At 44.8% G+C, this 23,723-nt stretch overlaps 1 long non-coding RNA gene across 1 annotated transcript in view; it reads left to right on the forward strand.

Moving 5' to 3' along the window:
- Positions 1-19,527, forward strand: part of LOC106841758 (uncharacterized) — a 75,860-nt gene extending 56,333 nt beyond the window's left edge. Inside the window, exons 3-6 of the long non-coding RNA XR_001400727.3 lie at positions 11,823-11,910; positions 14,828-15,294; positions 15,553-15,611; positions 16,070-19,527. This is a non-coding gene — a long non-coding RNA (uncharacterized lncRNA). The remainder of the gene's footprint in view (positions 1-11,822; positions 11,911-14,827; positions 15,295-15,552; positions 15,612-16,069) is intronic.
- The last annotated feature ends 4,196 nt before the right edge of the window (positions 19,528-23,723 follow it).

Raw genomic sequence — 23,723 nt, forward strand, 5'->3', positions numbered from 1 at the left:
TGTTTGTGCAATGTTCTTTGTGTGGGCCTCATATAGCACTATGAATAATTAAGTATTGGAAAGTGTTTTTGTTGGTAATATTTGGAGCTAACACTGTTCAGAGCCTTATAGCCAGCATGCCCAGAGTAAATATTTGCTGGTTGGAGAGAACTACTTTGGAATCCTAACCTCTCTGCCCTTTGTTGGGCCTTAAACACAACTTCCTTTAGTCAGTGAGAGGTAGCCAGACCCAGAGATAAGATCTCTAACAGAAAAAGCTGAGAGGAAATGTGGTTAGGGTTTATTCCTCATGTAATTCCGCAAAACAGTGTTGTGCCTACAGTGCTTCTGTCCATATTTTCATTATTCAGTGCAAATTTTTATGCACAGTGAATTAAATTAGCAACGATCCTTTCAGAAACTGACAGATAGCCAAAAAAGGGAATTTATTGGTTCACTTAACTGAGAAATTCAAAGGGGCGAATTTGTCATGAGTGGATCCAGGGCCTCAAAGAATGTCCTTAGGATACAGTTTCTTCCTTTCTTTTTTTTTTTTATTGGCACCTGAGTTAACAACTGTTGCCAATCTTCGTTTTTTTTCTTTCTGCTTTTTCTCCCCAAATTCCCCCAGTACATAGTTGCATATTTTAGTTGTGGGTCCTTCTAGTTGTGGCATGTGCGATGCCGCTTCAGCGTGGCCCGATGAGTGGTGCCATGTCTGCGCCCAGGATCCGAACTGGTGAAACCCCGGCCTGCCGAAGTGGAACGCGCAAACCCAACCACTTGGCCATGGGGCCAGCCGCGGATGCAGTTCCTTTCTCTTCTGGTCTGCCTCTCTATTGTAGCCCTACCTCCTGTGCTGTTGGCCTTATTCTCAGGCTCACTTTCCCTGGGAGGCAGTCCAGATGGACAGCATCAGCTCCAAGCTTCATTCACTGGCTTACCAAGCCCAGGAGACCAAGTTGTCTGTTTTCCTATAGCTCCAGAAAAGTGCCAAGGTGGATGTTTGTCTTAGTCCATTTGGGCTGCTGTAACAAAACACTATCGACTGGGTAGCTTATAACAACAAAAATTTATTTCTCGTAGTTCCGGAGGCTGAAAAGTCCAAGACCATGGTGCTGGCAGATTTGGTGTGGTGTCTAGTGAGGGCCTGGTTCCTGGTTCACAGATGGCACCTTCCTGCTGTGTCCTCACATGGTGGAAAGGGTGAGGGATCTCTGTGGGGTGTCCTTTATAAGAACACCAAGCATGTCCCCAAGGCCCCGCCTAGCTAATACCAACATCTTTGGGGGTTAAGATTTCAACATATGGTTTGGGAGGGACACAAACATTCAGCCCATAGCAACACTGATTGGCTTACCTTGGATCATGTACTCACCCCTGAGCCATTCACTGTGTCATGGAATCCTGGCTTGGCCAGTAGGCAGTCAGTCCTTCTTGAACCTGTGAACTAAGGTTGGGGGAATTTGTTCCTCAAAAAGATGAGCTGGGCTTTGTTATCAGAAGTGGGCATGCTCGACAAGACAACAGATGTTCCCTGAACACAATGACACGCCTTTGACCCCGAGGACTCTCTAATCTCTGCTCTCCCATTTGTGTCCTGGTTTCCACTTAGCTGCGTCCTCACTCACAATCATGTTCCTACCCAATTTGTCAGCTCTGTTTCCCACGAGAACAACTAACAGGGCAAATGCACCCTTTCGTAGTCTAAGGTCTAGCTCTTGGCTGCTGATGCCTTCAATGACTTCTGTGACTCCCTGCATTCTTGACTCCTGGCCAGTTTAGGGTTTGAGGGGCACAGAGCACTTTGCTTTTGGTCTTAATTTTCTGGAGTCTTAACCTGTTTCTTGTAGTTGGAAAATAACTACTCCTTGACCTGTGGCCTTGACTTTGGGCCTTTTGGCTCCTTAGTCTCTGGTATTTGCAAACCTGTTAACCCCTTACTTCCCTTGCATCCTGTCTCTTGGTTTATTTTATTACTCTGCCTTGTTACCACCCATGCCTTGGCTTAATAATGTCTCTTGGGCCAAATAATTTCCTAACACACATCCACTGATCAGTATCCTGGGCTATGCCTTCTCCACTGACAGGCTTCCCTCTCTCCCTTTCTTCTTTTGGAGGACAAGCTGAGATACAGTGGAATTGGCGTCAGATTCAGAACCAGGAGCACAGAGTTCAAAACGTGGCATATGTGACTTTAGGCAAGGCTTTTTAATCTCTCTGAGCCCCAATTTTCTCATCTGTAAAATGGGAAGAATAATATCTATCTTACAGGATTGCCTTGAAGATGAAACACGAGAATGCAGATATTGCAAGATAATTATAGATAATAATTCTAAAATGCTAACATGTGTGTGTATTTAAAACTAATTTATATTTTCCCTTCTAAGCATCTTCCATTTATGCAGTTTTCCCCATTAAGCAGCTAGGCCATTCTGTGCTCATCGTCTCAGGGAAGGAAATGTCAGAGCAGAAAAAACAAATAGGAATTTTTCTGGCTTTGGTTTTCAAATCCTAAAGCTCATAGGGGGACATCAAGCACACTGGGCATGGCCAAAATGAGTGAGAGCAAGAGGACTGAAGAGAGAGAGAGATTCTCCCGCAGGCTAGCAAAGATCCCACTGTTCTAGGCACAGGAGGGGAGGTAAGTGTGGGAAGGAGAAGAGACAGAGCGGGTGTGATAAAAGTCGAGATGCAGCAAGTCCCCAAGAGAGATTGGGGCCCTGAGCGCTGCTTTCTGGGCAGAGCCCTGGGGAACAGAACCAACACGGCCAGCAGATTCTGGGGTCCCAGCGTGGCCCAGAAATGGCGCCAGGCTGGAAGGGGTCATGCAGCCTGGGGGTGAGGGACATGTCAGTGATGATCAGTGAAGATTGAAGCCTACGGGCCAGACAAGGTGATGGTGATTTTACTTGACAACCGCATGGACAGAAGACAGCAAGGCAGAATGCACTCCTCGCCACCGCCCCCCGCCATGATTCTCCATAAACACGAGAACCAGAGGCATCCTGAAAGTAGAGGAAGACATCAAATTAGCTGTGGTGACATTTTTACCTCTCTGGTCAAATAGGGGTTAAAAGCAAAGTTAAATTATAAAATTGTTATTATTTTGTGTATAACCGTGTGAGAGATTGGGAGCTGTGACCACTACCATAGAAAGCACTTAGTCTGTGTCTGTAGGTAGGCACCAGACTATGTTTACTGAGTCTGAATCCAGATGTTATTGAGCCTCTGAATATATCTAATGTCCTGCTTGAGGTCTGAGGTGTGGTACAGCCACTCCCTACATCAGGGTTCTCAAAAGTCTGGTCCCTGGACCAGCATCATTGGCACCAGTGGACACTTGTAAGAAATGCACATTCTCAGGCCCTACCCCAGAACTACTGAATCAGAAACTCTTCTGGGTCATTCTGATACATGCTGGAGTTTGAGAACCACTGCTCTCCATCTTTTCTGTTTTCTCTTCTTACTTACACCCTCAGTTTCTCAGACTTACTCAGACACAGTCAAGTGACCGTTTGATACTCGACTAGCTTCTGCTTTAGGCCAGTCAGACATTTTAAGCTTCTCATATGAGGACAGGAGAGCTTCTGGTTTCCTCCAGAGTTTTCCTCATGATCATCCCAGTTTCATTTCGTTTCATTGAGGATCCAATTTCTAGAAAGAAAATAGAGAGAGGGGAAGGAGACCCTTTCGTAAATGGGGAGAGGGAACCACAGGCAAACACCGTCGCTCTTAAAGCTTTACCAAATCTCAAAGTGCCGGGGAACTTCAGAGGGAACGAAGTACCAGGAAAGGTCCTAGGGAAATTTATGGCCAAAACAATTCCCCGTTTCTGGGTCAGGAAATGATAGCACACAGATGGAATTTACAATGGGAACGTGAATGGAGTGGCCCCACGCAGGCAGCTCAGCAAAGGCCCCTTTCACTGGCTCTATTCAAGTGTAGCGAGCGCTCCCCAGGCTCTCCTGGCTGGCCGCTGTTTCTTTTTCCTCGACTGCATTCACTTTTGCACAGAGGACTGCCCTGCTTGCGGTCCACTTGGGACTGGGGTGAGCCTTCGTTTGGCAGGAGAAAGGAAGAAGTACACGGCGGCCTACAAAATTGAATCGCTCTGCCTCCATGGCCCCTTTCCTCGAATAATAGGCCTTTGTGCTCTGTAACGTAGGGAAGCCCCAGTTTCTCAGGCTTTAAAAAAAACAGACCTGCCTTCAACCTCCTCTCCTGCCTTAAGATGCTTAGCAGGGAGTAGTTAAGGAGCAGAAGAATTATTAAATCAAATGTTCCCTTAATAATTTTAGAAATTGCTAGGATAGCTGATTTCTAAACAAATGTATCTGATCCATTTCTTCAGCTGGACAAAAATATTGGCTCAATTTAAAAATCCAGCATTAAAAAAAATCATATGGGACAAATCACTACATTAAAAAAAAAATGTTTGGCTCTAGCCAGTGACCCACTTTGATGAAATATGTGACAGAGCAAATCTGCATCACCAGAGAGGAATTCCGACAGCTTTTGGAGGCTGTCGAAATGGGTTTTTGATAATAATAAAGTCGTTCATCTCTGTTTTCCCTTCCCTAATTTAATCCCACCTTTTCAAAGGTGTGTGTTAATAGCATTGCATTCTTTTCTTTAAATCCTGAAAGCAAATTATATTGAAAAATCATTGTCATCATTTAGGCCTCCATGTGTTTCAATGGTTTAAATATATTTGAACATCTTTGATTTTCATTTCATTATAAAAGCTAAGATCTCACCGTTTATTTTTGCATTCTGTAGACCATGGCAAAAGGTGTAAAACGTTCTTCAATCAAGGACTATTATTTTTCTCTTTCGCTGTGTACCGGAGGCCAGGCGGTGGGACTAAACTTGGAGTAAGAGGTTATTGTCTGCCCCTCCAGCAGCGGTGCCCCTTCCTCCTGGTGCCAGCCCAGATTTGCGTTTTCTCCTCTCTGCTGTGGGATCCCTCTGAGCCTCCACCATCAGCTCCAGGCCAGGAACACATAGTCCCCACCTGGCCAATCAAATCATCATATCCTTTCTTCCACTCCCAGCATGGGAGAAACCACAGTGATTGGTTTAGGGATGGGCCACATGACCCAGCCATAGCCAATGAAATGCAGCAGAGACTTTTCTGGGATTGGTGGGAGAGAGGCAGGTGCTTAAGACTGGGAAAAGGTGGGGCTGAAGGCCCATCAACTAATTTGACACCCTGAGGTGAAAGCCCAAAGTATGGCGGAGGCTGGGGGCCTTTGAGGAACATGAGGATGAATGAAGCCAACCTGGCTAAAGATAGAGCTAAGAGATGGAGAGAAACCCATCCGATGACATCATTTAGCCCTGTGCCTGAGGCCAGACCTACTTCCGGCTACTGTGTTTAGTTGTTCCAGCCAATACATCTCCTTAGTGCTTAAGCCAGTTTGAGTTGGGTTTTCCTTTGATAAAAGTGGTCATGCCAAGGCAGGTCCGGAGTCCAAAGGTGCTGGGAGTTTGCCAAGACGAGGGTCCAGGTGCTGGAAATTAGGTCGGAGTCTGGTCATCAGAACCCGGAGTCAATGCCAGGTCCCCTCCCTGGCCCCTGCCCTGACAAGGGATGCCTCGATGCTGATTTCTGTAGAGGGGTGCTGGAGCGGTCCTTGCCGTCTCAGCTCAGGTCTGTCCTGGCAAGTCGAAGCAGGACCGGACTTGGAGGTAGGGGGTCGCAACCTTTTAGCTGTGGGGCGAGGAGCGGCAGGCTGGAGACATCTTGTGAAGGGCTACACTAAGACAGAAGCTTCGCACGGTGTTCCATCTCTTACATTGCATGGACCCTTTTTTCTCTGCTGCTGTGTATGCCCACCAGAGCAGGGAATGTGTCTTTTCTTTGGGTCTGTGTCCCGAACATCTTCCCACTCTCTTGTGGTCTGCCTAACTTCCACAACTGGGTTAGCCATCTCTCCTTAGTATTCCTGTAGGCTCTTTTATGTACTGAGCATCACATTTATTATCCTGTATTTTCATTCATTCATTCATTCAACAACTATTTACTGAGTGCCAAGGGCTGTTCTCGGCACTGGAGGTACAGCAGTGAACAAGACAGACACAAGTCCCTGCCCTGAAGGAGTTATAGTCACGTGGGTGGAGAGAGGCAATAAAATAAGTAAATTATAAGCTATATTAAAAGTCGATATGTGGTCAACATTCTTGATCTGGCCTGGAAAAAAAACAGGGAAAGAGGATAAGGACTGACAGGGAAAGTGGTGACAATTTTTAATGGTCTGGTGAGGAAAGACTCCATTGAGAAAGTGGCATTTACGTAGACTTGGAGGAGATGAGTGAACAAGCCATGTGGGTGTCTCAGGAAAATACTTTCCAGGTGAGTGGAACAGCAAGTGCAAAGGCCCTGAGGTGGGGGCTTGGTGTATTTGAGGAATAGTAAAGCAGCCAGTGTGGGTGGAGTGGAGTAAGCACCAGGGAGAGGAGTAGCAGTTGAGGTCAGCACAGGGTTACAGGGAAATAGGGATCAGAGGCTATTTCAGTTATTTACTGCTGCATAAGGAACCACTCCAAAACTTATTGGCTTAACACAATTTATTGTTTCTCATGATTCTATGGTTTGACTAGGCAATTATTCTGCTGGTCTCACCTGAGGTCCCTCATGTAGCTGCTAAGGCAGGACACTAGGATGGCTGGGCCTCTCTCCTGACACGGTTTCTCATCATTCACATGTCTTGTCCAGCCTTCTTATGTGGCAACTGGGTCCCAAAAGGGAACATTCCAAGGGGATGAGCCCCGGTGCATAAGCACTTATCTAGCTTCTACTTGTATCACGTTTGCTAATATTCCATTGGCCAAAGCAAGCCACATGGCCAAGCCGAGAGTCAGCATGGGAGGGAACCACATACAAGGAGGTGACTTCCAGGATGTGAGATTCCTAGAGGCTCAGGGGCCCTGGTTTGTAAACCCATTGAAAGAATGGGGCAAGGGTGTACATGACTGTTGGGCTGTGGGGTTGGTCTGGAGTGGTGGAGAGAGGCCAGACCACGAATGCTGGCCACATGCCTGTGATCTGGTTGACTAGCTTTGTGCTTTGGTAGAGCCAAGGGGTCACGTGGGCAGACTGTGGTTCTCCATCATTTCCACCAGCCTCCACTTCCGTTGATACGAACAACTGGCATCATCTCAGTCTAATTTAAGGTACTGTGCAAACACAGTTTCAAGACAAGCCTCCAGGCTGAATCTCCAACTACACTGCTGCCTTTAAGCTGCCCCCAGGTGTCAATTTTGGAGTTACCACTGACCCTGCAAATCGAAGGAAATGAGGTCTAGTGAATCCATCAGGTCAACCAATGCCATTCACTGAATTTGAAAGGAACTGAGACATAACTATGAGGAACTGGTAGTCTCCCAACGTGATGGTTCATTGGTTCAGACAACAGATGTTTGCTGGGCACCTACTCTGTGCTAGGCACATGGTATTGCAGTCACTACAAACATTCTAGAGACGACCCTGAAATCTACTCATTGAGACTCATTTAACAATTGGCTCTCGGTCATAATTGCTTCCTTTGTTAAATGTTCATAAAAAAACATTTTAGACAGACTTCCCTGGACCATGGTCTTCATTTTATCTCCTTGTTGTCCATGGCCTTTGGATCATTTCAGAGCTTTTCTGATTATTTTGTTTTTCAAAGTAAAAATAACTTCATATACTTTTTTCTTGATTTTATAAATGATTGATGCTTGTTTAAAACTATCCAAACAAGGAGCTGAGGGCATACAATGGAGAAAAGAAAAAGTCTTTTCAACAAATGGTGCTGGGAAAACTGGACAGCCACATGTAAAAGAATGAAAATTGACCATTCTTTCTCACCATTCACCAAAATAAACTCAAAATGGATCAAAGACCTAAAGGCTTCTAGAAACCTAAAGAAACCATAAGGCTTCTAGAAGAAAATATAGGCAGCAAACTCTTTGACATCAGTATTTAAAGGATCTTTTTGGACACCATGTCTTCTCAGACAAGGGAAGCAATAGAAAGAATAAACAAATGGGACTTCATCAGACTAAAGAGCTTCTTCAAGGCAAGGGAAAACAGGAGTGAAACAAGAAAACAATCCACTAATTGGGAAAAAATATTTACAAGTTATATATCCAACAAAGGGTTAGTCTCCATAATATATAAAGAACTCACACAACTCAACAACAAAAAATCAAACAACATGATCAAAAAATGGGCAGGAGACACAAACAGACATTTCTCCAAAGAAGGCATACGGATGATCAATAAACATATGAAAGGATGTTCATCTTCACCGATCATCAGGGAAATGTAAATCAAAACTACACTAAGATATCACCTTACGCCCATTAGAATGGCAAAAATAACCAAAACAAAAAGTAACAAATGTTGGAGAGGATGTGGAGAAAAAGGATCCCTCATACACTGCTGGTGGGAATGCAAACTGGTGTGCAGCCACTATGGAAAACAGTATGGGGATTTCTCAAAAAATTAAAAATAGAACTACCATATGACCCAGCCATCCCACTACTGGGTATCTATCCAAAGAATTTGAAGTCAGCAATTCCAAAAGTTTCATGCACCCCTATGTTCATTGCAGCGTTATTTACAATAGCCAAGACGTGGAAGCAACCTAAGTGGCCATCAACTGATGATTGGATAAAGAAGATATGGTATATATATATATATATATATATATATATATATACACACACACACACACACACACACACACACACACACAATGGAATACTACTCAGCCATGAAAAGGATAAAATCGTCCCATTCACAACAACATGGATGGACCTTGAGGGAATTATGTTAAGTGAAATAAGCCAGATATAGAAAGACAATCTCTGTATGACTCCACTCACATGTGGAAGTTAAACCTGTGGACAAAGAGAACAGATTAGTGGCTACCGGGGAAAGGGGGGGTGGGCACAAAGGGTGAAGTGGTACACCTACAACATGACTGACAAACAACAATGTACAACTGAAATTTCACAAGGATGTAAACTATCATAAACTCAATAAAAATTAAAAAAATATATATCCAAACACACAGACAAGTGGAAAGAAGAGTGCAAACTCTCTTAAAATTCCACCATCCAGAGGGCACCCCTGTTAACATTTTAGTGAACGGCCTTCGGATGTCCCTCAGTGCATACACATGCATGATGCAAAACAAGATTGTGCTGTAACCTGACTTTTTAAAATCCCATTTTGTGAACATGCAAATTTGTTCAATCCTACTTTGATGGATATTTAGGTTGTTTCCAATGTTTGCAAGTAGGATTAAGTAATTTTTTGATTCTCTGATTTCAAATCTGCCCTTGAGGTTTTCCTGTTCTCTGCTGGGGACGTGTTTCCACTTTGCTGAAGATACCATCTGTGTAGGCTTTTTTTTTTTTTTTTTTTTTCCTGTCTTGGCAGTTTTGATCATTGACATCCATTTTGTTCAGGACCTTTAGGAGGAGATTCTAAATGGTATTGAAGTAATGTATGATAGATGTTTAAAGGCCTCTTTCAATCTTTTCCTTAAGTGTAGCCTACATTTGGTTGGCTAAAACACCACCTGAATAGCTTTGTGGTGGGTTCCTGGGCTGCCCATCTCCCTCCGCATTGTTGAGTTGAATTGTGTGTAACCATGGTTACCAGGCTTGCTCTCATTACCTCCTTAAAGTGATTTCATACTAGCAGCATTTCCAGCCCCCATGACCCCTGGCTGGCCTGTGTGTTCAGAGGTTAAACCCCCTGCAGAACTTTGGTGCCCTGGCTGGGGGAAGTGGGGCGAGGTGGGCAGTGACAGAAGCTAGCTGGGACTATGTGGGCTTCTGCCCCACTTCTTGGCCCTTCTCGGCCCTGAGACTTAATTCTGGCAGTGCACTGCCATTGTAACACTTGTCACATTGTGCACTAATCCCTTGTGATGTGACTGCCTCCTGCCCTGGACTTTGAGTTTCTCAAATGGAGGGACCTTTCTTATTGGTCTGTGTCACCCACATATCCTGTGTAGTACCTGCGAAATATTTGCTGAACGAATGAATAAATTAGTGGGTGGTTGAGTGAGTGAAAAAAATGCCAGAAAAAGTCCTGATATTACAGCCAGGCAATGTTTGAGTGCTCAGTGCAAGGAAAGAGGAGGGAGGGGGGCAAGACCAAGGCATGGAGGAACATGGCCTTCAGTGTGTGGGCTTTGGAGTGAGAAAACCGGGCCTCAAATCTGGGCTGGGCTGCCTACCAGTTGTGTGACCTTGGGCAAGTCACTCAATTTTTCTGCACTCTAGTCTCCTTACCCATAAAAGGGGGTTAATTCAGGTAACAGATTGATTCAATAAGTATTTATTGAGTGCAGTGTGCTAGGCACTCTTCTAGATGCTGGGGATCAGCAGGGAACACAGAGTCTTCTGTGGCAGCCATGGGGTCACACCGTCTTGAGCAACTTTGAGAGAGAACCTCGTGGGAGGGGTGTGGCTCATGCTGAGGCCTTGGTGAGGGGACTAGCGTGCTGCAGCCTGGGCTCCTCCCTCAATCCTTCCCCGCCTCACTCTCTCCATAAGTGGCAGACCTGCATCAGGGTCAGAGGCTTTCTTGCCCACTCCTGCTCCTTCCCCCTTAAACCTTCTTAGGTGTTTCTCCCCATAAGTCTCTCACATGTCTATTCTGTCTTAGTGTCAGCTTCCTGGCAGGCCTAAACTGATAGAGCTCTGTTCTCAAGACCCTTACTTAATGGGGATGAAATAGTACGTACCTCTGAAGGCTGTTGTAAGGACTGAACGAGCGAAAGTTTGAGAAGGCCTTAGTGGAAGGCCAGCACCGAGGAGGACATGCAGTGTTGTTGCTATTATTATTATTATCCTCACTGGCTTTATTCCCCAGGCAAGCAGGTAGAGAATGGTACATCTTTCAGGGGTCAGTGTCATTAGTTGGTTCAACCCAGTGGCCTGCACCTGAACCTCTGCATCCTTAGGCATTTCTTCAGGAACAAGGGGCTAGAAACTGGAAATGGGAAACCCTGGGAAGATGCTTTCTGGCCTTCAGGGAGTGACATGGAGCTTCCAGAAGAATCTTCTGATTCTAGAAAGGTCCAAGTGTGGTGGGGGAGAAGCCTGAATGGCAGGCTTTGAGCTCTGTCCCTCACTAACATAGCACTGGCCACTCACTGAAGCTCGGAGGAAAAATCCAAAGGGCAGCAGAACGTTGCGAACATGGTTACAAAGGTGTGGAACCAGGCTGCCGGGTTCAAATGCCAGCCCTGCCGCTTACTACCTGCGTCCCAGGGCTGGGAGATTTAAGGTGATACAGACAGAATGCTCAGCACAAAGTCCGTGTCTGACACTGTTAGCCCCCCGGTCTCCCCTTCAACACATTCATTCGGTTATACTGGGGATAGTTAACATTGTTGAACTTCTCTGAGTTGGAGAATTATGGCAGGAGTCTGGGCTAGGGAGCCACTGTCCTGATCTCTGTGGATTACTGGAAAGGAAAAGAAGGTCTGAGGAAAGAGAGGAGGGAGGGCATCTGGGCGTGGAGGAGGACGAGGGGCTTTCACTGGACGAACATTTGTCGAACAGCCACCATGTGCCAGCCCCTCTGTGGGCTGCTGGGTTTACCAAGGTGATTAGGACACAGGAGCTCAGATGCTAAGGTGGAAGCTGGGGTGGACAAACAGGTCTGGAAACAGTGCGCTGGGTCCCATGACGAGGAGCATGTGACCCTGGGCACAACCACTTGTGACATTTCTCTCTCCCAGACCAAGTGACGCTCCTACGGCTCCTAGATTTTTGCATAGCGTACATGCATCCTGTGGGTACTTACTGGGGTCTCCCTTTCCTGGCAGACAGAGAACTCTGCAAGGATGCGACGCCATGCACCCCGCTCCTGCACACCCCCAGGGCCTACCGCAGGGCTTGGCACACAGCGGGCAGGTATGTGCTGACTGGGTGGTCTTCTGTCTCTCTACTTTAAAGCAAAGATAACATCCATCTCATGGGTGGTTGAGTGGATTCAATGAAGTCATGTTGATCAAATGTAAATCACCTCACAAAGGACATTATTGTAGACTTTTCTTACTGGTGCATCAGTTATGGACTAATGTAGTGAGCTGTGCAGTCCCTCTGTACCTTCCTCACATGATTATTTGGAGGATTAAATGAGCTAATATACATAATATTAAAACAGGGCCTATCATGTAATAAATACTCAAAAGGCGTTAGCTAAATCGACGGGTAGAAAGTTATGCAAGATGAGCAAGTTCTCAAGATCTGCTGCACAAAACAGTGCCAATAGCTAACAAGACTATACTGTACACTTAGAATCTGTTAAAAGAGTAGACCTCATGTTAAGTGTTCTTACCACAATTAAAAAAAAAAAAAACAAAGCAAAACAAAAAAAATGTGAAGAAAAAAATAGGAAAAAATAGAGGCGATGTTACAACTTAGAGTGCCCAGAACAAATATTATACCACTTCTAAAATTTACCATTCCTGTTGGTTTATAACCCATTACGGTTTCAAAATAAAGTGGTGAGAAAATGTGAAGGGAAAGAAATGTTGGCCATTATAAATATTATCATCGTTGGCTAGTTTTGGGCTGTCATCTTACCAATCAGCATCCTGGGATTCAGAGAGTTGAAGCACCTTGCCAGAGACCGCACAGCTGAATGTGGGCAGAGCAGCCCCCAGGTACCGGATCTCCTGAGTCCCCGCCCAACGCTCTGGGACATTCTTGAGATGGCTCACTAGGTGGCGCTCTTCCCCTGGGATAAGATCTGACCAAGGCCCCAGCCCCAGACCAGCCTTTTCTCGCTCGGAAAACCTAGCATTCTAGAGTTAACAGGTCCTCTGGGCGTGTCTAAGCCCTCGGTTTAGACGGAGAGGAATAAAGCTCTGAGAAAGTATGCCTCTGGGCCCGGAGTCACCCATGGTCACCAGGTGGTGTTGGGGCAGAGTCCCAGTTTGCCCAATTCCAAATCTCATTTGCTTCCTACCTCCATGGGGCATCCCATTCCCGTGTCCCCACAGCCACTTCTGGACGCGCCCTTGCAAAGCTAGGTGCCTCCCTGTTGGGAAGTTGCAAGGCTGTGCTATCTGGGCCTGGAGGAGGTATCTGGGAACAGGGCAGGGGTTTGAGACAGGCTGGGGGAGGCCCCCACTCCTCCCACTTCTAACCCTTTTCTAGAGTCACTCAGGGGCAGTGTGTGTTCTGCTAAGGGCAGGGACCTCAGAGCCAAACCGCCTTTGTCACAACCCTCGTCTTCCCCTAACCAGCAGTGTGCCCTGGGCAACTGGAGAATTTCTGTCTCATTTTCCCATCTATAAAATGGGAATAATAAAGCACCTATCCCAGGGGTCTTCATGCGGATAGAGTTAGCATATGTTGAGCACTTAGAACAGCTGTAAGCATGTGGTAAGAGCTATAAAAGTGTCAGCTCTCAGGGTTATAACTCACCAGCATCCTGCCTGGATATAGGAGTTTATGCGAGAATTTCAATATGATTCATCATACTCCCTACCTATTTGCTCATCGTATAACATCCTTTCACGATAATAACTGCCATCTACTTGCAGTTATGCGAAGCAGAATGCTAAGTCTGTGATTTCATCTCAATGAACACAGAACCCTATGATGTGGACGCTATTGTTGTTCCCATCTCGGGGTTGAGATGTAGACAAGACTAAGTCGTTTACCCAGGATCACGCAGTCAGTGACGGAACTGGGACTCGCGCTCAGGCCTGTCTAATGCAAAGCTGGGGCTTTTTACCACTGCACTGTTCTATCTCCTCTTGAAGTCAGTTAGGAACAACAACAAAAAGCCCCCAGAGGAGCCCCGGCCATCGGCTCTGCTCATGCACCTCTGCAGGACCTATCTCTGACAGAAGCCATCCTTCCGTGGGGTGAGGTTTCTTACCACTCTCATCCTGGGGGGAGGAGCAGATTTCATAGACGTCTCCCTGCTTCCCAGCAAAGACACAACGTGCTTTGACCGACAAAGAGGTCCCTCAGACTGGAGGTGTATTAGGCACGCGGCCTTCGAGGGCCACCTTCTCCCACCCTACTTCTCCTGCAGCCTGCAGGCCTCCTACCTGGGCTGGTGGGGAGCCTGTGCCTCAGGCACGTGAGTTCAGTTCCGGGAGGTCCAGGATGTAACACAAGCTCTCAGTGACTCAGGCCAGCCTATCAGGGATTTTTCCTCTCTTGGCACGTGAGAGAGTCTGTGCAGCATTGACATCTTCTAGCCAAGAAAGAAACAGCAGGCACCAACCTACAACTGCAAAATCAAAGCATGTCAGTGAGGGCTGGACGGGACCACAGGATGTGGAAAACAGGACCCTGATGCGGGGAGGGTCTTGATCAAGATCACATTGAGCAGGAAGGAAGGTGACCAGATTTAAGCCCTTGCTTGTCCTTAGTACCCTTTCCAGGAGCCTCAGCATCCAGAAGTGCTGAGAAGAGGGCTGAGCTGGAACGAGGGTGGGAGATGCGTCCAGGCCACTGAGCATATGAACATTCAGTCACTTGGCTGTCTCTTGAGACCATACGTGGTGATCCTCTAAAACCATTTCTTAGCCTCAGTACTACTGGGGCTGGACGACTCCTTGTTGGGGGGGCTGTCCTGTGCATTGTCCAATGTTTAGCAGTGTCTTTGGCCTCTACCCCCTAGATGCCAGTAGCATACTCCCAGTTGTGTGCCACCCAAAAACGTCTTCAGGCATTGCCAAATGTCCCCTGGGGGACAAAGTTGCTCCCCTCCCTGCTCCCTATTCTTGTTGAGAACCAGTACTCTAAAAGCAGTCTCCTTCTCTTCCAGAAACATGTATTAAGAGCTTTATTATTTGCCTTTTAGGAAGATGAGCCCTAAGCTAACATCTGTGCCCATTTTCCTCCACTTTATATGTGGGACACCAGCCACAGCATGGCCTGATAAGCGGTGCATAGGTCTACTCCTGGGATCCGAACCAGCGAACCCCAGGCTGCCGAAGCAGAGTGCATGAACTTAACCACTACGCCACTGGGCCGGCCTCAATGTATTACGACCTTTTTATGAGCCACGCTCTGCTGGCACATGAATCGGGTATGGGATCTGTCCTTAAAAGACTCAGGGTCTAGCTGGGGAGACAGACAGGGCCACAAAGCTGGCAAAGTCTGGGAAGCCCCTCCACAGAGACAAGAACTGGGTGCTCTGAGGAGCACAGGGGCAGACACCGCACCGACGGGGAAGATCTGAGAAGGCTTCGCAGAGGACGTGGCAGTTTTCCAGGCACACGAAGCCGGCGAAGGACATTCCAGGCAGAAGGAATGGAATGTACAAAGGTAAAGAGTTGTGAAGTGTGATGTGTTGAGAACAAAATATTTTAGTATGACTGTTCCCCAGAGTGCACATGGGCAGTGGTTAAGGGGGGAGGCTGGAGAAGGCAGGATAAGATGACGATGACGATGATGATGGTGACGGTAGGCAACATCTTGAGCACTTACTCTATGCCAGACACTGTCCAAGTGTCTTACGCATATTGTTTCTTAATCTTCACTGCAGTCCTTTGAGGAAGATACTGTTATATCTTTACTTTACAGATGGGAAAAATGATGCACAGAGAGGTTGGGTAACTTGCCAAGTCACACAGTTCGTGAAGGTATGGAAATTTGGTTACGACTCTGTGGGTTGGCTGGGGCTCGGCCAGGTGGTTCCTCTGCGGCTCTGGTTCGGCGTCTCTCATGCAGTAGCAGTGAGATGGTGGCTGGGGCTACAGCTTGGGGCTGGATGTCTGGCACCTGCCTGTTCCTCCATGTGGCTTCTCTCTCTCTGTCGTTCTGGACCTTTCCCCAGGACTGCTCTCTCCAGCAGAGTAGCCTGTTCTCCTTGGTGGCTCAGAAGCTGCCAGACCTCCTTAATACCCGGACTCGGAAGTCTCAGGATGTCATTTCCTCTGTATTGTACTGGTCAAAGTGGTCACAGGCATAGCCCAGATTCACAGGGAGGCGACATGAGGTCCATCTCTCATGGGAGGAGAGTCATGTGCATATGGGGAGGGGTGGAATTGTTTGAGGCCATCTTTGTATACTAGATATCACAGTAGGATTTTTATTCCAGAATGTTCTGGCAGCATTGTGGAGGTGGATTGAAGAGGCAAGACTGAAGACTTGAGGATGAATTATGAAGTCATAACAGCTTCGATAATTTTGGTTGAGTTGGTCACTCAGTTTCTCTCTTTTCTTTTGTTACTGTGGAAAGACCAGAGTAACTGTGTTTTAATAATAATAACAACACAATAATCATACCAGCCTACATTTATTGAGCACGTGTTATGTGCCAAGCATTGCGATAAGTACTTTCTACACAATTTAATCTTCACAATGATCTCAGAAAACTGAGATCAAGTGTATTAGTTTCCTGGAGGCACCGTAACAAAGTGCTGCTGACGGGGCGGCTTGAACAACAGAAATTTATTCCTCACAGTTCTGGAGGCTGGGAGTCCGAGATAAGGTGTCAGCTGGGTTGGTTTCTTCTGAAGCCTCTCCGCTTGGCTTGCAGATGCCTGTCTTCTCCCTGTGTCCTCACGTGGTCTTTCCTCTGTGTGTGTCTGTGTCTGAATCTCCTCTCCTTGTATAGACACTAGTCCTATTAGACTAGGGCCTACCCAGATGACCTCACTTTTTACCTTAATCACGTCTTTAAAAACCCTGTTTCCAAATACAGTCACATTCTGAGGTACTGGGGTTAGGATTGCGACATACAAGTTTTGAGGGGACACGGTTCAACCCATAGAATCAAGTAATTAGCATGTACCTGTATAGTTAACAGGTGGGAAGCCAGAACTCGACCTGAGTCTGACTTCAGACTCCTGCTATACCTATTCCTTATACTATTACCCACAATTGTCTTTAGTTCTTACCTCAAGGAGGAAAATTGTAAGGTGGAGGAAGAAACTAAGGCTGCATAACTTTGCATTTCGGATCTGGCTATCTATCGCTTGAGGAGCAGGAATTGAACTCCAGTTACTTGTTCTGCATCTTTCACCTATAACTCCATCATGGTGATGTTTTTGGAAGGACATTGAAAGGTGGCAGGGGTAGCGTATCTGGATAGACCCGTAAACAGGAATGATAATAATGATCACAATATTGTATGAATGTGTGCGCTTCACCATGCAGAATGCGAAGTGCTTTATACGCATTGTTTAATTCTCACAATAATCCTGTGAGGTAGATACTATGTTTCCTGTTCTACATACGGGGAAACTGAGGTGAGTGGTGAGTTAACCTGCCCAAATTCACCTTGCCATCAAGAAGCGGCAGAGTCAAGCTGAGCACTCAGGAAGTCTGGATCAGAACCCGTACTCTTAACTATTATGCTTCCACACTGCCTCTGGGAACCCGGTGAAGAACGAATTTATACCATTTCCAGAAACAGAATCCAAGTTAGAGAAGACTCATAAGGCCATCATTTTCCCAAAAGTTTTCAGTTGCAACCATCAAGATATTTATTGATATATATCAGAAGAAAATACTGATACTACTATTTCTTGATTTATCAATTTTAGAAATTGCCTATTGATTTGCTGTTATCTGAGATAAAATTGCCTGTCTGTTACTTGCCCTCTACCATTTCCTGCAAACTCCTATAATCAAAGAATAATTTTTTAGATCAATATTTATTAATCATTATGTTTATATAATTATTATCCATTACAAAGCCAAAAAGCATACTGTGATTATATTTCCTTCCTTGTATAACTTTTTGTTTTTCCTGGAGTTGATAATATTTTTTCATTTGTTTTACTTGCATTATTTTCTATGTACCTGTCCTTTTCTTTCCTATTAGAACTTTCATGGCCAATCAGTGGTTTTTCATACCCACTCAAATGAATACCCTGCTCCCTCTGGAGCTCTCCTCCTTGAAGCCCTCCTGCTCCAGTATAGACAGGTTTTTCTATAGCCTTTAGTTATTCTGGGAGTTCTCTTTGCTTCTCTTTTAGGTTGGAGCCTATGTTTCCTGGGTTCAGTGTCCTGTTTTACTTTCTCGTTCTGGTGACATGTTTCCTTCTGTTGCTTTCTGAGAAAGAGTACATGGGAGATACATTTTCTGAGTTCTTTCTTATCTGAAAATGTCTTTTTTTCTACCCTTAGTCTGGATTTGCAGTTTGGCTATATAGAATTCAGGTTGCAAATTATTTTCCCTTGAAGGCATTGTTTCATTGTCCTCTTAGCTCCCAGGGTCATTTTTGAGAAACCCAATACCATTTTAAATCCTATTCCTTTGTAGATGACTTATCTGTCTGGACACTTCTAGTCTGTCTCTGTGTCCCCTGTATGCTGAAACTTGTCATTGATCTTTCTTCATTCATGTCCTCATGAATGATGACTCATGTCCTTCAGGTCCAGGAAATTTTTCTTAAGTTATTTCTTGGACAATCTTCTCTTCTGTTTTCTTATTTGGACATTTAATTCAATTGACTTCCTAAGTCTTTTATCTTTATATTATCCCTATTAGTTTCCATCATCTTGCCTTTGTATTACTTCCAACCTATTAACTTTTTGTGTTGACTATCATTTTTAATTTTCAAGGGCTCTTTTTATTTTTCATAGTCTCCCGTTTTGTTTTGTTTTGTTTTGTTTTGTAACTGATGGATGGAATATCTTCTCTTAACTCTCTCTCAACTCTCTGGGAATAAAATTGCAGTTTTTATTTGAAGCTTTCGTCTGTTCCTGGCATTATCTATTTCTTCCTAGTTCAATTTTTTTCTTCCCTTGGTTTTGTCTTGGTTTGTGCCTTTCATGATGGAGGCTTTCCTCAACTGTCTGGTGATCCCGAGTCATCACTTCGTATTTTAGAGTACGGCACAAAAGCTGATTGGAAACCCTGTGTGCACAGGCAGCGTTTGTCAAGGGGAGGGCTTCACTCTTGAGTTTTTAGTGGGGATCTTGTTGTTTTCTTAGGGGAAAGCCAAATGCCACTATCTATTGTTTTCTTCCCCTGGGGCAGTTCAGTTTCTTATGAGAAGAATCTTCTTATCTTCTATCCAGGAGCAATACAAATTGCCTGCATTTTGGGAGCAGAGTTGAGGAAGAGGACTGGAGTTCCTACTGCTCAGGACACACACTTGTGGAGTCTCCTCATCTCCAGACTTTACCTCACTTCTGCTGGCTACTGTGCCAGTTATACTGGAACCTAGGGCCTCACCAGTTCAGATTCCCCAGGGATTGAGACTCCATTTTCCTACCTGGATGAGGAGTAACTGCTTGGTGTGGGGCAGGGGATGTTTTCAGCCTTGATTCTCACCCTGGTCCATCCCTTCATCAGGGCCTGAATCTTTCAGAGCTTTTGTGGGACAAATCAGTTTGCTTCTCATTCCCCGCCCCCGTCCCCCACCTCCGCCCTTGTTCTGCTATGATGACTGCCATTCCTCCATGGACTTTCCATCTTTTAAAAATGAATGGAATAAATGTCAATAAGCACATAAAAAGCTGTTTCATATCACTAATCATTAGGGAAATGCAAATCAAAGTCACAACGAGTTATTAACTCACCCCTATTAGGAAGGCTATTATCAAAAAGAAAAAAAAACCCAACAACAATAAGTGTTGAGGTGGATGTGGAAAAATTAGAACCTTTGCACATTTGTTGATGCGAATGTAAAATGCTATGGAAAACAGTCCAATGGTTCCTCGAAAAGTTAAACATAGAATTACCGTTTGACCCAGAAATTCCACTTCTGGATATATTCACAAAAGTTTTGAAAGCAGGGACTTGAATAAGTATTTGCACATCAGTGTTCATGGCAGCATTATTCACAATAGCCAAATGGTGGAAATGACCAAAAATGTCCATTGATGGATGAATGAATAAACCAAGTGTGGAATCTCCATACAACAGAATATTATTCAGCCTCAAAAAGGAATGAAATTCTGTCAATTATACCTCAATAAAGATGGAAATAAAATACAATCTGCTTTAGTAAGGGAAAAAAGAGGAATGAAACTCTGATGCGCTACAACATGGATGAACCTTAAAGATATTATGTTACGTGAAATAAGCCAGACACAACAGGACAAATATTGTATGATTCCACTTATATGAGGTCCCTAGAACAGTCAAATGCATAGAGGCAGAAAGCAGAATAGTGGTTACCACGGGCTGAGGGGCGGGGAGAACAAGGAGTTATTATTTAATGGGGACAGAGTTTCAGTTTGGGAAGACGAAAAAGTTCTGGAGACGGATAGTGACGATGGTTGCACAACAGTGTGAATGTACTTGATGCCACTGAACTGTACACTCAAAAATGGTTAAAATGGTAAATTTTATGTTATGTGTATTTTACCTCAATAAAAAAAGAACTAAAAACAAATATAAATCACTTGCCTATTGTGATGTCATTTCCTGTTTTCTTTGTCTATGTGAACATATTCCCTTTTAATTCTTTTACTGCCATTTTAGTGGGGTCTCAGGAAAAAGAGGCAATAAATGTGTGTGGTCAGTCCACCATGTATAATTAATTCCTCTCAAGTATTTTTTCAATTCCTCCTCCATGGATGACACTGTGCTAGAAAATATAAATATGATTGGTTTCCATGTCGGAAAAGAAAAAAACAACAGGCAAATGCTCCTTCTAAACTTGTATGCTATCAAATACAGTTTCGGCTCTGAGGTCACTAAGGCAGGGAGAAAATGGATTTGCTGCAATATTTAATACATTTGCTGTCATCTTGGACTATAGCCCTAAGTTGCCATAGCAACAGACCAGAGCCGGAACTTCGTTAAAGGAGGAGCTCCTCAGCTTTTAACCATGTTATTCAATCAGGCATGAATGATGGGGTAGAGCATCACATGGCACCCAGAAGATCTTTTACTTTGATAACCTGTATAATTAGCTAAATCTAATAAGTCTTTGGAACAATCAACAACCTAAAACCTCGCTTTTTGCATCTTTTCCAGAGTCATCAGTAGTCAAAAGATTCCTTTGGAATTTCCTTGGTAGGACTATCCAAAGCAATGCTAGCAGTAATACTTGAGCATCCCGTTCATCAGCAAAGGGCAGGAAGGGGCACCAACAGATTAATGGTGGATAAGAGCTTACTGTTATCGGCATTTTGAACGTAGATGCCTGGAGTAGCAAGGTTATCAAATAAGGAAATTACTCTATAATAGTTGAGTTGTAGGTCTTTGTCACAGGTGGGTGGGGAGCTATTTCTTGAAGGCAAGAAGAGAGCCTTCTCAAATACACACACACATATACACACTTACTTGAAAAAGCTTAGATAGCAATATCAATGCAACATGCAGTGAGTTCATATTGCTAAAGGAATTCAGAATAAAATGTGATCAGGATCAGGCGAGGAGGGCAGGGGGTGGGGGGTAGTGGTAATCACCACCAGGGATGGCCTCCCCGAGGACAAGAGTTTTAAGCAGAGTTTCAGAAAAAGGAAGAGTCACATACTCTTGAGGAAGGCAGGAGTATTTCTGATTCATTACGATCTCACCATCACTCCAAGTCCTCAGTTTGTGTGCTTGTGATTTAATTAGACTCCTTACAAATGTTCCCCGCTCCCCAGCCTTCCAGGAGGCACCAGGCAGAGCAATCCAGTGGAAACACATCCTGGTGAACTTACTCGGGCAAGTAGTTATTCTCAAGTCTCTATATCCACCCTGGAAATCAATTGTTTGGTTGACTCATTTTCCTCCAAAGGGTAACTTTTGAGTTTAACTCTCCTGTTTACAATACTGGTCTATTTTACTGCAAATATTCTTTCATTGTGTTGCTCTCCCCTGGATGCAATTGTGGTATGTCAAATGTAAATGAAACAAATAGTGTTTCTGTTTTTGTTTTTTTGGGCAGCTGCGAATTCTAAAGCCCTGAGCCGGGTACTTACAGTTTACAAGGAAGGGTCGGATGCAGCCCCTTTGTGCTCTAATGGACAACAACAGAAGAAACGACAGGGACTGGCCCCGTGGCTCAGTGGTTAATCTTCGGCCCAGGGTTTCACGGGCCCAGATCCTGTGCACGGACATGGCACCGCTCATTGAGCCATGCTGAGGTGGCGTCCCACATAGCACAACCAGAAGGACCTACAACTAGAATATACAACTATGTACTGGGGGGCTTCCGGGAGAAAGAAAAGGAAAAAAAAAAAAAGAAGAAATGACAGGAGACATCAGTGATTAATTACCAAATGAGTGATAGATACCAGGTGGTCTCAACCTGAGCTTCCCAGGCCCGCGAGGGTCTCAGATAGCAGTAATGGGGGGTGAAGGGGGTGCCTGTGAGCTATTTTCAGTACTTCAAAAAGACTAACCAGAAGAGCTCGCATTTACCAGAGATGAGATGCACAGGCTAATTAAACTAAAACATCAGGCTTCTTTGCTCTGGGCTAGGATTATATCAACTCAGTGTAGGAACACCAGTTACCCCATGCTGACTGGAAGCTCTGATTGGCAGTTACCCTCATCTTTGATTAATAAAACATGGGGAAATGAATTATTATTTGATACATCTATTTTGTTTGATAGACAAAGAGTATTTCAAAGCATGGGATTTGTGAAGGGAGAATAAGAACATGTTTGATTTGGGTGAAAAGACTGGGAATCAGTGAGCTGGACAAGAAGTGACTGGTTTTGCAGAAGTTTAATGTGGACAGAGAGGGCAAGGAAGGCTTTGTGGAGGGCAGAGAAGGAGGGACTCACTTAAACGAGGTTGCGGAAGACGTGCCGGATTTATCCGTGCCGTGGTTCCCAGTGGCGGCTGCGCAATCAAGTCAGCACCACCTGGAAACTCTCCAGAGAGACACATTCTTGGCCTCGCTCACTGAATCAGAGACTTCGGGGGTGAGGCACAGCCCGACAGGACTTCCAGCTCTTTCCGATGCACGCTACAGTCTGAGAACCACAGATCTATACTGTCACTTCCCCAAGTTTGAGATATTAATGAAACAGGAGATATTTCTAAGAGGGAGCTGTTCAGCCTTAAAACAAAATGGAATCACTGTTGAGAAAGTTATTTCCTTTTTCCAGTCTTTCATGGCTTTTGATATCGCGGAAAAAGACTCAGTTTCATCCTGGTAGGTCTTTAACAAGAAACATTCAAGTCTCTTTTTTAAACAGAGAACAGGCTTCATTCAGTTCACAGCCTTGGCAAGTAACAGATCTAACTTGAGCGTGGTGACTCAGTTCTCCTTCCCTCACGTTTATTTTTACAGTTATCCTGTCTCTTGGCAAGTGACACTAGCATTCCATTTATACGAAGGATAGAAAGTATTCTTTACGAAAACTTTTTTAATATAAAATATGATTTGATTTAAAGAAAAAGGTAAATGATAGTACTGGAGGTATGTGGAAATGGAAAACATAACAAAGGCATTATGTGAATGACTGAAGTTTGTTAAATACGTTTATGACTGTGTCTACGCGTGTGTGTGTGCGGGTGTGTACACGCGTGTGGTGTTGATGCTTGAGTGGATGGGTTTGTATTTGTCCTTGCTTGTCAGTTTTTTTGGAGAATAGGTCACAGATATACACCCTATTAAAGCAAGTACAAGTGCAAGGAAAACAGTATTCCAATAGCACGAGGTGTTCCGGGTTACACTCTGTGATCACTTGTGGGGGCAAAACTCAATACAGCGAAATTCTGCACAGCAAGGGACCGACTGGGTACTTTGTAGTTAGTTGTGCCAGGATTTAAGTGTAGGGTTGCGGAGATGTAATGAGAGCCAGAATAAAGGCTTTGTAATCTCTTGAGGAAAATAAGAACACA

This window comes from Equus asinus, chromosome 21, assembly GCF_041296235.1.
Source record: "Equus asinus isolate D_3611 breed Donkey chromosome 21, EquAss-T2T_v2, whole genome shotgun sequence".
Lineage (NCBI taxonomy): Eukaryota > Metazoa > Chordata > Mammalia > Perissodactyla > Equidae > Equus > Equus asinus.